Below are 11,598 nucleotides of genomic sequence, written 5' to 3' on the forward strand. Positions count from 1 at the left end.
GAGGCACTAATCAACTCTGAGAGCTTTTCTCTAAATTAAATATAAAATAGGCCTAAGGATGTAGCTCAGTGGGCCAGTACCCCTGAGTTCAATCTCCAGTACCAAAAAATAAAATACATGTCGTGCCAGATCTTACACTATGCTTTATATGTATTTCCTAGAGTATTTTTCAGTAGATATCATCCTTGTCATCTGAGGAAACTAGAGCTTAGAGATTTAGTAATTTCCCCAAGGTTTTCCAAAGATAAAACTGGACTAGAACTTTGGTCTGACAATAATGCTCATGCTTTTAACACCCACAGTATTATAAGGACTGTCTACCTTTTGTAACCAAACGTTAGTTATTTGAGGATTGGAGCTTTATTTTCATATTTATTACAAAAGTTTAATAAATGTTGGTGGCAAAATACAATAGATGCTATTAAGAGAGGCCAAATAACTATCAGCGGGAGCATAGACTATATACTCTTAGGTTTGGGACTTGACTCAAGTCTGTTTGGGCTTATGTAACAGAACACTAGGTGGCTTCAGCAGTAGATGTGCATTAAAGTTCTAGAGGCTGGGAAATCCAAGATCAAGCTGATGATTCTGTGGAGAAGGATATTTCTGAAAATGGTGCTTTCTTGCTATATCCTCACATGATAGGTGAATGCAAATAAGTTTTGGGGGGCTTATAAAGCCATTAATTTTATAGGGGTGGTGCTAATCACATCCCAAAGGCCTCATCTAAATCCATCCTTATGATGTAGGATTTCAACATGAATTGGGAAGGGCGGGGGTCCAAGCATTTATGCTGTAGCAGCTCTTTTAATAAAACAATTGTGAGATATAGTTCCTATTACAAATGAGGTGACTGTGGCAGAAAAAATAAGTAATTTTACCAGGATTGCATTGTCAAGTTCATAGGGAAGCTGGGTGCTGTGGGACATGCCTATAATCCCAGCAATTCAGAAGTCCAAAGCAGGAGGATCACAAGTTCAAGGCCAATCTTTAGTGAGAGGACTATCTTCAAAAAAAAAAAAAAAAAATGCTGGGGATATAACTCAGAGGTAAGGTGTCCCTGGATTAAATCCTGAGTTGCCCCCCCCCCCAAAAAAAAACAACCACCCACATTAGGAGGTAGTATCTTGAAACTAAGGGAAAGCATTAGTAAATATTGGTAGTGGCAAAATAGCATAGAGAAATAATTTTCGATAAAAAGAAAATTGTATATGTGGTACAATTTCACTATGATAAAAGTGCACAGGAAAAAGTGAAAATACACGAGTATGTTAGTAGCGATTGCCTTTGGGTGATAAAATTATAGGTGATGAGCTTTGAAGCACTGTCAGATTCCTGAGGTATCTAGTGACTGCAATAGAAGAGTACCTGGAACAAATATTGCTAGTCAGGCTTTTATTTCCTCTCAGACCAGTTTACTGTGTTTTAGATTGCTCTGATAGTTCTTACTGTCACCATGATTTCCTTCTGCTGATTTCAATTGCTACCCAATAATATTAATTCTATGTGATCCTGTACAAAACAAATTTGACTTCTCTGCAAGAAAAAAGGTTACATATTTGAGCTGAGGACTCTTATGTTTTCCTAGAATCTTCAAGTTTCAGGATAACCATTCGAGATTATTTCACCTGTCTCTAAGACAGAAGAGATTAGTGTTCTCTTAATTTCATTCCATCTAGCTCCTGATAGTACCTGATACAGCATCTTTTACAGGACAACTAAGCAGTAAAGAATTGAATGAATGAATGACCGACCAGATTTGGTAATTCTTGAATTTGTTTGGATATCATTGCTTCACTTTTTGTGAATCCTCTTTCACCATTACAGAAAGACCAGTGACATTGGCCTTCAGACAACAGCTGACAAGATGGCTGATATCCCAACAGTTTTAAAGCAGTCAGCTTTGTGTAACTGCTGCTAAAACATATTTCTTGCTGAAAACTATTTTTAATATTAATTGGTGCCTTAGGGATATGACTTTGGAGTAGGCAGAACAAAGTTGTTCTAGTATGATTAAGAAGGTTATAGCAATGTTTGATTTTCTTCAATATACAAAAATTGAAAAAAAAAAAAAAGGAAGACTGAATTTTTTTCTTAGAGTTAACCTAGGGTTAATCTAGAATATAAAAGATTTAATTTGCTGGTAAACTCTGTGTGTGTGTGTGTGTGTGTGTGTGTGTGTGTGTGTGTGTAGGAATCAAAGCTATTTTGAGGCCAAAAGATTATTGTTTGTGCTAGTTCCAGGTGTCCTGTGTTTTAGAGTTTTAAAAGTAAATCGGAAGCGACAAACTTAATCTAGATGCGTAAATTATCATTCACTGTCTTGAACTTAAAAGTTATTTGGTTAGAAAATATATTTAAAAAGCTAGAGCCTTTCCGGCGGTGACAACCTCCCCACGAGAACATGCCTCTTGCAAAGGATCTCTTTCATCCCTCTCTGGAAGAGGAGAAGCGGAAACACAAAAAGAAGTGCCTGATGCAGAGCCCCCAACTCCTATTTCATGGATGTGAAATGCCCAGGATGCTATAAAATCACCACAGTTTTTAGCCATGCACAAACAGTAAGTTTTGTGTGTTGGCTGCTCCACTGTCCTCTGCCAGCCTACGGGAGGAAAAGCAAGGCTTCAGGAGGAAACAGCACTAAAAGCAGCCTAAATCAAGATGAGTGGGAAAACATCCCAAGAAACACATTTTGGATATAAATAAATAAATTAATTAATAAAAAGCTATAACTGGTTTTGTTTATTGAAAATCCTTTTGTTAAATTCAGCCTATTATGTATGTCAGTAGTGACCAGTCCTTTGATTCCAGACTGTACCTTCTGACTGCCTTAAACCAGTGTTGGATTCCCTGACAGATGTGTTGAAGGCCTGAGAACCACAATTCTCACCTACACTATTGTTTCTGTTAGGCTCCTTAGCCCCTGGACAGCCCCCTAACTGCTTACAAAGGCATCCCTGCTTGCCTATATAGTTTGAAAACTACTGATCTTAGGACATGGACTCAAAGTCTCTGGCTCTGGAAGCAGAATGAGTGGATCTTAAGTGGACCCTATCCCAGGAGTCTAAAGGACACATTTCAGGAAGCTGTGCTCTTGGCTAAAATGATGAACATTTACTTCACCTTTGTACATACACCATCTGGTTATGTACCTTCCAGGATTCCTATTCTTTCCGCAGAACCTCCTATTTCTGTATGGGTAACTTCTCCTGACCCAGTTTTTTTTTTTTTTTTGGTCCTGGGGATTGAACTTAGGGACACTCAATCACTGAGCCATATCCCCAGCTCTATTTTGTATTTTATGTAGAGACAGGGTCTCCAAAGTTGCCTAGCACCTTGCCATTGCTGAGGCTGGCTTTGAACTCAAGATCCTCCTGCTTCAGTCTCCTGACTGAATGTTTTTGATGTTCTTGGTCAACTTAGACCTGGTATGCTCCAACTAAGGCTTATTGAAAAACATTTACTAATTTAGATAAGTCTGAAATACATAACATTAATAAACAGGAAAAGGAGTAAATTTCCATTGAAAGAGACTATATGGAGTTGCTGAGGTCTGGAAGAAAGGGGGGAGAGTATAGAAGAATCTGGGAAAATGGGGGTCGAATGAGAATGGTGTTCCAAGAAAAATTGTACCTTCTTTTTGTTTTATATATACTTTTTAGTTGTAGATGGACACAATACATTTATTTTTAAAAATATTTTGTTGTAAATGGATACAATATCTTTATTTTGTTTATTTATTTGTATGTGGTGCTGAGGATCGAACCCAATGCCTCACACATATGAGGCAAGCGCTCTACCGCTGAGCCACAGCCCCAGCTCCTACCTTTATTTTGATGTGGTGCTGATGATTGAACCCAATCCAGTGCCTTGTATATGCCAGGCAAGTGCTATACCACTGAGCCACACCCCAGCCCCAAATTGAACCATCTTTCTGCTTGTAAATTATAATGGTTCTGTCGCCAGGAATGCAGGATCCCAATGATCTCTGAACATGTCTTAATGCAGGCCAGTAGTCAGGAACTAACTTTGTAACTTCTTACTTTATATAACCTGGGTTCAGAAGGAGAGCACCAAAAGTATATACATGATTTTAGCTGTTGCAGCAGTGAGAGAAAAGAAGAGGAAGACTTAGTTTAATAACATTGTAAGAATGGAAGTACAAGTAACGTGATGCACACTGTGTTACCCAATAGTAAGTATGCTGATCGTGTAAACAGCTCCCCTGTGTAGACTAGCTAAGACTCCACTGCCAGACATGAAGCTTTAACAGCAAGCACTAGAAAAGTCAATAAGCTTTTCCCCAGGGAACCAAAGATATGTGGGTTACTAAAATCCTTAAAGTTGACCATAAAAAATAATATCTCATTATATTAATGGTAAAGAAGCTTTGTATTTTGTTTCCTAAATAATAACAAGATGGCAAATTAAAGGAGTAGTTGACAGACTGATAAACATTCATGGCAGCACAGACAAAAGAATAGAATAAAAGAAATGGAATCCATTTCTTGGCAATCTAGTTAGCTGAATTTCATAGACTGAGTCTGGTTCATCTTGTGTTCACGTTTCACATACCCACAAATCCCAGTGCATGGTGACACTTGTGCATCTGTTCTTCCTTTGATGGTAATTAACTCTTATTAACATTCATGAAGATTAAGTGTGGATATCTAGTGTTGGTGATGTATTCAGTCAACCACAAAAGGATAAGTTTTGGAAAAACAGATTCATTTTTAGAACTGCAGCCAAAAGGTAGAGCTGGTACACTCCAACAGGCTGACAGGCTTGAGATATGCATGGAGTGTTTCACCCAGGGCACGAAGGATACAGAAACCATTTTGGATTTTACCCTAATAGGACTTTGTCTTAGGCCAGTTCTGTCAAATATCTTAGTTTCTGAAATTCTGAATGGTCCTTGCCTAGGGCGGTTCCGTTAGTGTTCAGTCAGGACTCCGGGAAAAAACATCTTTTATATCATGGACTGAAAGTGAAGCATCCTTCTTTTTTAGACATTGCTGTTTTTCAGCTTTCACATTCCTCTGTCTTCTTGCCTTCTGTTGTCAGGGCAGAGGCATGCAGAGGCATTCACAGCCCTTGGAAAAACCACTGCTATTGTATATCTGAATTGTTATCTTTTGGATACTGCATTTGAAAGATGTCTTCAGATCTGAAATTTTATAACTCCAGGATTTTATATTTAGTTAGATTTTTATAGAATAGTTTGATATACATCGTCTCCATTGATCTTCACAACAGCTTTGCCAGACAATCAGATCAATGATTGTTGTACATGTTTTACGGATCATAAAACTGAGAATTGTAGGGATTAAGAGTGACTTAGTCAGACACACAAACACAACTGATAAGTTGTGGAGCCATAATTTGATTGACTTCAAGGCTAAGGATTTCTCTTTCATACTGGGTTGTTGATGCTACTTACCCTATTTTTGGGGGAGGGTATTTTTTGTGTTTTCTTTTGGTAATCTCTTTAAACACAGTTTCCTTTAAAGTTTTCTATGTGGTCAGGAGCCCTCATCATCTTATTCCTGAGTCTTACAGCTTCTTTATTACCAAGGGAGCAAAATGTGGTAAAAGTGACTGCTTCTCAATTGGACCTTCATTATCAGTTTTCTAAATATACTTGGTCCTTGTTAATGATTTTAATTTATTCCTAAAAACACTACCAATAAGTTAAAAGATGTTAAATGAAAAAAATTTCATTAATTCTATTAGAAAAAATGATGTGTTCCAACTCATCACAAAGTACTGAAGTAATTTTCAGAAACCGGAAACTATATCAATTAAACAGTGGGAAAAAAAGCTTCTAAAAATAATGTGCAATAATTTCAAAGTATTCTGAAACCAACTGGTGTACTGAAATTCATATCTTGCACTTCTAGAGTTAGCACAGACCCCACAGGTTAAGTTAAAGGGCAAGGTCTACAGGGAGGCTACCATCCTTGAGTAGTTTGGGAACCTCCAGTCTACCTGCAGTGTTCAATAACTAGCTACAAAACCCTAATGGTTTCCACAAATCCTCTCAGGTTTCACAATTTGTCAGAACAACTCAGTTTTTCCTGGGAAAACACTCTATTTATAGTTATAGTTTTATTATAAAGAATACAAATTAGCTGGGCACAGTGGTGCGTGCCTATAATCCCAGTAGTTTGGGAGGCTGAGGCAGGAGGATTGTGAGTTCAAACACAGCTTCAGCAACTTAGCAAGACCCTAAGCAACTCAAGTGAGACCGTCTCTAATAAAATATAAAAAGGGCTGGAGATGTGTCTCAGTGGTTAAGTGCCCCTAGGTTCAATTCCTGGTACCAAAATAAATAAATAAATAAATAAATATTTTTAAAAAGATATAAATCAGGACAGCCAAAAGAAGAGACATACAAGGTGAGGTCTGACAGGGTCCCACACATAAAGCTTCCATATCCTCTCCTCATGGGTTCAGAGTGTATCATTCTTCCAACACATTGATATGTTTGTCCACCCAGAAGCTCCAACCTTCTTCAGTGTCTATAGAGTTTTTATTGGGGCCTCACTATGCAGGTATGATTGAATCATTGATCAAGTGATGGAACTGAAACTCACCTGCGTACCAACTCCCCCACTCTGGAGGTCAGTTTGCCTCAAAGGTCCAACCTTCTAATTATATGGTTGGTATTTCTGGTTAATGACACCCATCCTGAATCATCATGTTCACATAAACTGAGATACGATCCAAGGGGCTCCTGAATAACAAAGACACTTCTATAATTCAGAAAAATCCAAGAATTTTGTCTTTCTCCTAGGAACCAATAACAAAGACCAGTCAAATTCTTTTTTTCCTAATATTTTTTAGTTGTAGATGGACACAATATTTATTTAATTTATTATTTTTTTAATGTGGTGCTGAGGATTGAACCCAGTGCCTTACACGAGCTAGGCAAGCGCTCTATCACTGAGCTATAACCCCAGTCCCTCAAATTCTTTATTAGATAACAAAGCATATGAAAACATTGTAAAATTATATTCTTATAATTTATGCATGTGTGAATATGAAACAACAAATCCCACAACTATGTACAACTATAATGCATCAATAAAAGCATGGAACAAAGCAAACGTTGTATGCACTATGTAACACAATGAATACAAGTTTATTGGAGTGTCCTTTGGTAGAAGAGAGGTCTGAGGGGTTTTCTTTGGAAGGTATTTTTTTCTGCATCATTTTTTTTCAGCTTTTTCAAGGCTTATTACTGTTTTGCACTTGGAGTTCTCTTACAAATAAACTTGTGCTGGGCATGGTGGTGCATACCTCTCAGTGGCTCAAGAGGTTGAGGCAGGAGGATCATGAGTTCAAAGCCAGCCTCAGCAATTTAGTGAGACCCTAAGCAATTCAGCAAGACCCTGTCTCTAAATAAAATATAAAAGGACTGGTGATGTGGCTCAGTGGTTAAGCATCCCTGGGTTCAATCCTTGGTACCTATCTACTTAACTAATTAAGTAAATAAAATAAAGTCGCAGTTCAGAAAAATATCTTTAGGGCATAATAAATGCTAAATTAGTGGAAATAGCACTCACACCCTGACTCAAGTGTCTCAAGATGTTTCTCTCTACTCATTTGGGGTATATATACTCAAACCAAGATGTTTTGGGTTCATCCAAACTTTGATCACAATACATGCTTGTTCCATATGAAAGTCTTGCTTTGCTATATTTGTTGGTGAGTATGTCTTTGCCTGAAGTTATATTGTTGAAAGATCAGTGCTCACAGTGTATTTATTTAGAGTGTTTAGAATAAAAGAAAAAGTTATTGTGTTTTTATGTTGGGGGTTCCTAAGACCATCACCCTCAGGCTCAGTGATTCACTTACAAGGTTTCACAGGACTCAGAAAAGCTGTTATTATCATGGTTTAGTTTAGTACAGTGTAGGGGTAAACAGAAAACTTCCCAATCTCAAGGTTCACTGGAATTAACTGACAACAGATTAAATAGGAGACAAGACACACAAATTTATCAATGTGCACAGGGGAGAATCACATAAGTGTTATTGCTCAATAACCCAATGAAATCCAGATGCTTATGATAAAAGAAACATTCTGAGATGTCTTAAATTTAATTATAATGGCCAGAGGGTGAAGGGAAGAAGAGAGAAGGGAATTTCATCAGTTAACAGTTGCAGATGGAACCAACAAAAAGACTCCTTGTTTCGATATGAGATTTTGCTATGTTGCCCAGGCTGGCCTTGAACTCCTGAGCTGAAGTGATCCTCCTGTCTCAGGCTCCCAAGTAGCTGGGGCTATGGATGTGTGCCACCATGTTCAGCTTCAAAAAAACTCTCACATTCCTGAATGTATGTTGAAACCTTGACTTCAATCAAACTCTTATGGCCCACCACCAGGCCCACCTACCCTCTTATTCATAAACTTTTTGATTGTTAACCCCAACCAATCCCCAAAGCAACAGTCACTTCTCCATATGGACTACCCTTCTATTCCAAAGCTTTCCTTGCTTATCTATAGCAAGTGTAGGTTCAGGGTAAACAATTTTGTTGAGAGCCACAGCCAAGGGGCCCCAGCAAACTTCCAGCTGCCAGCAAACTTCCAGCTGCCAGCTGATGATTGGCTCACAGCGGCCCCAGCAAACTTCCAGCTGCCAGTTGATGATTGGCTCACAGCGGCCCCAGCAAACTTCTAGCTGCCAGCTGATTGGCTCCTCTTCAGTGATGTTCATTGGGCTGTTTCCCCGCCCTTTCAGAGGACGGAGCTGCTCATTGGGGGACTATAGCAAGTGTAGGTTCAGGGTAAACAATTTATAATTTCCTTCCCTAAACTTTATAAGAATACTCTCAGCTCTAGGTCTGGAAGTCACTTTCTAACTGTTACCTAGCCCTGCTGCTAGTACTTCTGGAATCATGTCTTAGGACCTGGTCCCTTTTACATTTTTTTTGCTAGCATCTGCAATGGCTCAATAAACTCCTTTATTTCAGTGCTTCCTTAGTGAAAGGACACTCTCAGAGTCCATGCAAAATCCAAAGACCATGCCACACACCAGAATCTCACACAAGAGATTTATTATTGTTAACACCAGGCAAACCAACAAGGCTGTCCCTCAGAGGACAATAGCAGTGTGTGGGCACTCAGAGCAGCTTTACAGCCCACAAGAGGAATTTCATAAGCTGTTTAGGAGTTGTGTCATAAACTGGGGTGGGACTGATTCTAAGCTGCTTAGGAGTTTAAGCTGGGATGGGGTTGATTGTTTAGCAGGCACGTGTTCTTACAGGAAGTTAAGCAGCATTGCTTCAGAATCAAAACTTTGGAGCCTCTAGATAAAATGGCGAATCTGACGTCAGTATTGATCTGATGCTAATATTGATCTGACGCCAATACTTAGTCTCAAAAATTTTGGTATAACATTTATATGCCCTTTTTCATAGGGGAGAGGGAAATGGAGAATGTGACTTTTTTTTTTTCCCCCCCTGGTACTGGGGATTGAACTCAGAGGTATTCTATCACTGAGCTACATTCCCAGCCCTTTTTATTTTTGATTTTGAGTCAGGATCTTACTAAGGTGCTCAGGCTGGCCTTGAACTTGTGATCCTTTTGCTCCATTCTCCGAAGTTGCTGGGATTATGACCACTGTACCTGGCTGCATGTGACCATTTTGAGTGATCATAATTTCATTTATAGGAGAATGAATGGACCTATAGACAGAAATTATCTTGTGAAATGATTCTCCTCAGATATGAATGAATCCAAGGGATACATGTTATAACAGTTATCCAAGTGTGATTACATTCTTCCGGTATTTCTTTCTTGATAGATAATGAGACTTCAGGGAGGAGACCAAAAATTTCTATTGGCAAAGATTCTTTACTTGACTAAAATTTAGTCAGTCTCCTGAACCTTCTCCTAGGCCTATCTGTGTACTTCCTTATAAAAGTGCTTTTAGCAAGCACTCTGTTAAGTCAATTTAGCAAGAGCCCATTCTCATTATCTGATCACCTTCAATGTCTAATCCTCCACTGTCCCCCTGATCACCCTGGCCTGTCTTCAGCAAGAAGTTACCCAGACTCCCTCTTGCCCTTAATATTTTCTCTTAGTGATTTTCTACCCCGACCCCCACCCTGCTCCTTGGCTATAAATTCCCATTTGCACTTGCTGTGTTTGAGGTTGAGCCCCATCTCTCTCCTACATGCAAAATCCCATTGTAGTGGCCCTTTATGCTTATCTCAGTGGTCCTCAATGAAGTCTGCCTTACCTAGGCTTTAACAGTATCTTTGGGTGGAGGCTCTGCCAATTACTGCTTGGGACATACACAGACTATTAGAAAAAGTTTTCTCTTTTCAACTCAATTCTTAAGATTGCATCACATGACAGAGGGGTGATTGCACAGTATTTTTTTCTGTTGGCCTTTCATATTAACCTCACTCAAAATCTGCATTCCAGGAGCTGGGGATGTGGCTCAAGCTGTAGCGCGCTTGCCTGCCATGCGTGCGGCCAGGGTTCGATCCTCAGCACCACATACAAACAAAGATGCTGTGTCCGCCGAAAACTAAAAAATAAATATTAAAAAATTAAAAAAAAGAAAAAAAAATCTGCATTCCAGATTCTTGAAAAGAAAGAATGCTATATAGTTGACCTTTATTTAATAAGAAGACACCTCAACTGGTGCAGAGGGGTCTCTTACAACATTATAGATTGACCTTTCAAATAAGGACTGCTTCCTGTTGTGGAGGAGCCACTGTGCTTCCTGTTGTTCAAGTGTGTGTGTGTGTGTGTGTGTGTTTAGCATTAATGAACATTTGTTAAATGTCCAAAAAAATCCATTTTAAATCAAAGCAGTGCTTCATCCTAATATGCCCCAGGAGACTCTCCAAACAGCTATATAGGCTTACGAAGCTAGATGGCAGAGTAATCACATACTTAAAAGGCATCATATGCAGTTGTAGAGAAGCTAAGCTTTTCTTCAGTTTTAAAAAATGAAATTCCTTATTTGTAAAAAATAAAAAATGGATTTGATTTCTGAATTTAAAATAAATGGTAAAATATTTGTAAAAAATGAAATCCCTTGGGGCTGGGTTGTAGCTCAGTGACAAAGCACTTGCCTAGCATGTGTGAGGCACTGGGTTTGATTCTCAGCACCACATATAAAGAAATAAAATAAAGGTCCATCAGCAACTTAAAAAAAAAAAGAAAGAAAAAGAAATCGCTGCTTACCTGAGTGGTAAAAATGAGGTAATTTAATGTAATGATTTAAGAGAAACAATTTTTAAGATTAAAAAAAATCAGGAACATTTTCCTTATGTTAGAGTTTTGCTAATTATGACCAACTTCATGCATTAGGCTTCTTAGAGTGGTGAGGTGTACTAGAAATGTGGACTTGGTAGCAGCCTTGGTAAAGAGTCTCTTTTAAGCCCTGTACTGACCAGCCTGGTACCAGAGTATCTATTCATAATATTTCTTTCTCTTCCTCATGCTTTCATCTGTTAAGTGCGCATCAACTCCTTTACATTACATGATAAGTGACAAATGCAGATGACTTGAAAGCAACTAAGATATTTGATTAAAAAGTTCCACAACTGTGAGAATATGGAATAGGGTAATAGGTA

Source organism: Marmota marmota, unplaced genomic scaffold, assembly GCF_001458135.2.
Source record: "Marmota marmota marmota unplaced genomic scaffold, marMar, whole genome shotgun sequence".
Taxonomy (NCBI): domain Eukaryota; kingdom Metazoa; phylum Chordata; class Mammalia; order Rodentia; family Sciuridae; genus Marmota; species Marmota marmota.